Source organism: Aedes aegypti, chromosome 3, assembly GCF_002204515.2.
Source record: "Aedes aegypti strain LVP_AGWG chromosome 3, AaegL5.0 Primary Assembly, whole genome shotgun sequence".
NCBI lineage: Eukaryota > Metazoa > Arthropoda > Insecta > Diptera > Culicidae > Aedes > Aedes aegypti.
The window spans coordinates 333042995-333048994 of record NC_035109.1 but is presented as its reverse complement, the minus strand read 5'-3'; positions in this window follow the sequence as shown (position 1 = coordinate 333048994).

Below are 6000 nucleotides of genomic sequence, written 5' to 3'. Positions count from 1 at the left end.
GTTCTGTTGGGTCCACGCCTGAGGCCATCAATGGAACGCCAGAGGGCAAAACAGTTAACGTTAATAATTGTTATTATTATTTTTATTATGATCGCTATTGTACGTGGCCCACTGCTGTGGGCTGCTACCCAATGTCTTCAGCACTCACCAGCAGCAGGAGCTACGTCGATGACAGGGAAAAAAAATGGAAATCTGGGAGGGTTAAAGTGCTAAAACATGTAATTATCATGCACGCTAGTGTTGGGCCTGCCAATAGTCTAAGCCTCTCCCGAAGACCCGCTTGATCGATCAAATCTGGTAGCAGCAGTCAGTAGCATATCGCTGCGGGTTGCAACAATCAATGGTGGAATTAACCCTTTCGGTTCCCATGATTCACACCTTGTTCTGGCAATGGGCAATTTCGGACAGAATGAGTTTCCTGCAGCGACCACGAATGGGGTTAACTCCTTTAGACGGTGAATCGTCCACCGGAGGAGGGAGGTTCCTGATTCTATCAGAGATTGTCTAACTCAATTGCAATTATGGCTACTGAAAATTTGAAGATGATGGAATCATATCCCCCTTCACCGTGCATCCTACGTGACTGGAGAGAAATTTTGGCTAGGTGCTGCTGCTGAACAATCACAACACGTAAAATTACACAAAAGTGGTAGAAAAATGAGGCTAGCGTTCGAGGAACAAAAGAAGCTACAATTTTGGTGTTTTCTTTGGCATCCATCTTTCGACGGGCTGAAAGGCTTCAAAATAATAGAATACGAGAGAAAAGGCTGCCAGATTAATAAGCATTCCTGCCTCGTATGCGGCGATTAAACTTGAAGTGTGGAAAACAGCACAACGGTCACTAAACGTCATAGGGTGCTTCTCTGAAAAACGAAATGCCTGAACAGCTTGGTCTTCTTGGTTGTCTTGGTCTTCCTGGTCTTCCTGGTCTTCTTGGTCTTCTTGGTCTTCTTGGTCTTCTTGGTCTTCTTGGTCTTCTTGGTCTTCTTGGTCTTCTTGGTCTTCTTGGTCTTCTTGGTCTTCTTGGTCTTCTTGGTCTTCTTGGTCTTCTTGGTCTTCTTGGTCTTCTTGGTCTTCTTGGTCTTCTTGGGCTTCTTGGTCTTCTTGGTCTTCTTGGTCTTCTTGGTCTTCTTGGTCTTCTTGGTCTTCTTGGTCTTCTTGGTCTTCTTGGTCTTCTTGGTCTTCTTGGTCTTCTTGGTCTTCTTGGTCTTCTTGGTCTTCTTGGTCTTCTTGGTCTTCTTGGTCTTCTTGGTCTTCTTGTTTTTTTGTCTCTTTTCTTCTTGTCTTGATAATCGCTTAAATAGAAATTGTACGTTTCGAGCCACCCTATCTTACCTACTTCGGCGAGGCATCCCATCAAAATCCGAACAACAATCATGGTTTGAGTTTTCTTTTGCGCCAGAAAGAAGGTCTGCAATTAACACGCTCAGCTACTGTGTGATTCACCGGTTGTGTAGTTTGATGGAGTTTATTTTTTCCCCAACATTGTTGACCGTTGTCGGTCGGTTGGAGCGGTAAAAGCAGTTACAATTACTCAATGAAGTGATGTTTTTTCTCTCTTCTATCGCATTTCATTTCTACGAATTCAAACAATTTTTTGGTGAATGAACTCCCGGTGCGTTCGCAATCGACCTGTATGGTCCATTGAGCTGCAAAATGGCTTCCCCTAATTGAACACGGTGCTGGTGGAGCCATATGATTAGTTCTGATTTGGAAGAGCTGCAAATCATCTTCGCGTGCAATTTCTTAGGTGAAAAAGTGGAATCCAATAATCATCTTTAGATTGATTTTTTGGGAAGGTATTCGTGATGCCTCCGTGAATGAACCTATTTTTCATATAATAAATTGTACTGCAACAACGGAGCTTTAATTCTTTGATTGACAATAGAATCGTAGCTTTTTGAGGTTGAAGCATCTTTGAATTCATGCCATTCATTATCAGAAACGGAAATTATTCTACAAGTTTATGTTAATAAATCTAAGCCATATAATTTGCTTCTTATAAACCCAAATAATATGTGATTAGTTTTAGTTTGATATTCAGGATCAATGTCGTAGGTGTGAAATATAATTTCTTAAATCCCTATAACGATGTAACCCAGCAGTGAACTGAAAAAGTTTCCCAATTCAAAGGTCCTTAATCTTTGACCCCCTCGGGAGCGATCTTCCGGCCACACACGCGCGTTCGATGGTTGACTGTTTATACCACCAGAGCTGTGGGATATTTATTTAGGTCAGGACGCAACGCGGCAGGACTCGACAAAAGTGCCGATGCGTTGAGCTGGAGAGGGTTAAATTGTGTGAAAATTTCCAAGTAATTGTTCAACGGTTCGATTATTGCGTTACCCTTCTATAAATGAATTAGAAAGAATGAATTTAGCGATGAAGTTAGCATGATGGAAATAATTGATTGAATGTTGCAATTGAACGGAAGTTACTATAATGGAAAAGTATAGCAACTAAACGGTTCTGTAAAGAATACTGCTGCATTCAGATTTTTCTCCTGTGGATTTATTCACGTAGGTACGGTAATTCTCATTTTCTTTTATTCTATGGAAATTCAAAAAGTTTCACCAAGAATTCCATTAATACATTTTACAACAAAAAACAATTCGCATATTAACGTTTTACTAAATATCCATGATCACCATGGGTCATTAAACGAACGCTATTTCCTCGAAAACATGAGTTTGGTACGGATTAGAAGTTTGGTCAACACCATAATAATTGTATGGTTTCTTATATGGATTAAAATTCAAATTGCTTATAAATGCATCTCTCTTATATTTCATGCCAAATTTCAAACAATTTCGTTTAAGACAAGCAATTTTAAAATTGTTATAACTAAATACCGTTTTGTCTCAAATTCCACACAGGCTCATATTCCGGTTAAAATGTTTCGCTGAAATATATCATTACAATTATAATTCAATTTAATAATCTACCAATCTATTTTATACCTTGGGAGTAGTGACTTCGAGTCCAGTTTACGTAAAAACAATACAAACAAGTTTGTTTGTAAAGCAACATCATGGCGAATATGTTGAAGGTGCATTGTGTGATATTTATTTCTTTTCAACTGTTATAGTTTTTCTCGAAATATTGATTATTCCACTAAGGTCGAACTTTTGCCACACCTTACTCTATAGTCGTTTCGAACTAAGGGAAGAATGAACCTTAAAATTCACATCCTCTTTCCAGAAAAGTGAGTTTTAAAACTGTCGCTTAACGCGATAAAAATGCAGGTACATTGAATATTCTACACTAATAATTGCATCGAAATGAACATTCAGTTCGCTGCTTTGGATAAAATTTTCCAAGCAGAAAATTGAAATAGCCTCCCAGACTCTTCTTTTCAAGCGAAGATACAAAGGGTGCCAATCGTGGTAATTAGGTATTTGCGGATTTGGTAGAGCGCCATTAGTCCTTAAAAAGCGTGAACGATTTCTTTTGCACTCATTTTCTCGGATCTTTTGACTCAATTGATCAATTCCCAAAATTTTAACAGTTTTATGTAGGGGATGAGTAGCACCTCCAAAGGCATACACAAAAACATAGATACCGATGGCCAATCCGTATACACAGCCGAAAATGTAGTGTTCGCCTCCTACCTTCATTCGAATGTTTTTATGTTAAAGTATGAGAATATGGTGTATTAAGCCTTGCGAGCTCATGTGGATCAGGTGGATCACTGTTAAATCACAATAATCACTTGGCGATTTGACATGTCCAGATACAGGAGGCCGTAGTATTTTGGATATAGCCGATCAATGATTTCATTGAGTCTCTCAGAATCCTCAAAGAGTTCTTGTAAGTGTCCTCTTATTCTTCGCAGTATTCTCATCAGAATCTATCCATTTTTCTTATCAGAACTCTCACAGGATTCGCATCTGCATCATTGCAGGATTCACATAAGATTCTTTGCAGCATGCACATCACATAACTTGTTCAAAATTCTCTTTCAAAGAGACGAACCAGCCAAGGGCTGAAAGTCTCGATAATAAAGACAATTCATTCATTTCAAAATTCTCTTTAAATAAGACATAAGACTACAAACAACAACAATATTTACCCCCTGAGGAAGACACTATTCCCGTGTCGAAACGTCGGGCAAATAAATAAGCCGTTGTAAAAATTAAGACTGCGTAGCCGAAAAACATAATTGATTATCTTTTAGGATTCTCATATATATCCTCTTAAGATTCACATAAGTATCATCTCGGAATTCGCATAAGACTCCAATCACAATTCTCATCAGATTCACAGGATTCTCTTCTAATTCCTTGCAGAATTCACATCAGACTCGTCTCGATTTTTATTAAAATTCTTTAAAAATTATATTTAAAATTTGAGGGTTCTCATTAGAATACTTTCATCGGTTTAATCAGTATACTCTCAAGATTCTCAGTAGAAACTTCTCAACATTCTCGTCAACACTCTCACAGAATCTCCATCAGAATCCTTTCGGGATGCCAAATCCTTGTAGGATTGGCATAAGTATTTCGTCAGCATCGATGATGAATTCTCATCAGAATCGTTCCAGAAATCTTATCAGAATCGTTGCAGGATTTTATCATTTTATGATTCTCATCAAAACCCTTCCAAATTTATCTTCAGAATTCTTCCATGGCTCCCATTGAGTGCAAGTTGAAGAGCCCGGGCAAGCATGATTTTTTTTCGTTGCGTCGCCTGTTTTGGTTCTTTTTTTCGGTTTGACGATTGCCGAACAGTGCGAGTTGAAGAGCCCGAGCAATCAAGAGTTTTTTCATTGTGTCATCGGATTGTTACGTTATGTGAAGCAAAAAGTGGATTGCGACTGCTTAGTCAAGGATGAAGTATCAATTGGTGAGCTCGTTTCATGCTTTTATTTCAAATCTGTAAATTTAATCGTTCAGCGGCGAAATGGTAATATGATTTTTCAACAAACTATGAATGGTTCGTCACAATGAGAATCGGCATAAACTCTCATTTATAAACTATTTATGTTTTACATATTAAAAAAAAAAAAATATTCCGTATACCTTTGTTTTTGTAAATAAATAAATACGTTGTATTCGACACTATGAGTGTAGATTTGTAAAACTTTTCCTTTATTCAACAAACTTTGAATGGTATGCCACTGCAAGTGTTGGCATAAAAATGTTCTGTGATGATCCAGCCAATCGAGTTTTTTTTTACTTCTCCTATGAGTAAAATATGATAACCCATGTTTTCGTCCTTACCGCTGTAGGAATGATGCGTTTAGATATTTGTTAAACAAACTTTGAATGGCTCGTCACTTTAAAAGTCGACATTGAAAATATTATATGCAAAGGCATATTTATATCTCACAAATAATTGTTTATCATGGTCTAATCGCTTATCAAAGTCAATCCTGTGACTCAACGATCGTCCCAATTAACAAACATTCCTCCCAGCAACCTTGGGGAGATGTCGAGGCAAACACGGTCTCCAAATAGCAAAGGTTACGCCAAACATTCCTTCCACCAATCCCCAATGACTGCAAGGACGTGGACGGTGCCGTTATTGACCTTGTATAAATAGAGGCACTGAATTATGCACACTGAAGCAGTTTGTGGCCAATCCCAGTCGATTATTTGTGTATCTTCACTGACCTCGGTCAATCACGGAATAGCAACCAATTTGTGTATTCAGTCTAAGCTTAGCTAAGAATTCTTCCAAGATCCCATCAGAATCCCTCCGTTTTTTTTGTTCTGAAGAAAATCCTTTCAGGAATCTCCACAGAATCCTTTCATGATTCTCAACAGAGTTCTTTCGGAATATTCAATATAGCCCATCCAGAATTATCAGCAGAATCCTTAAAAGATACTTATCAGAATTCGTCCAGGATTTTTATCGGAATCATTAAAATTTTTGCAACAAAATCCTTCCAGGATTCGCATCAGAATCTTTCGAGGATTCAAATCGAAATCTTTCCAGTATTCTGATTGGTTTCCTTCCTAGGTTCTCATCAGAATTCTTCTTGTATTTTTATCAGAA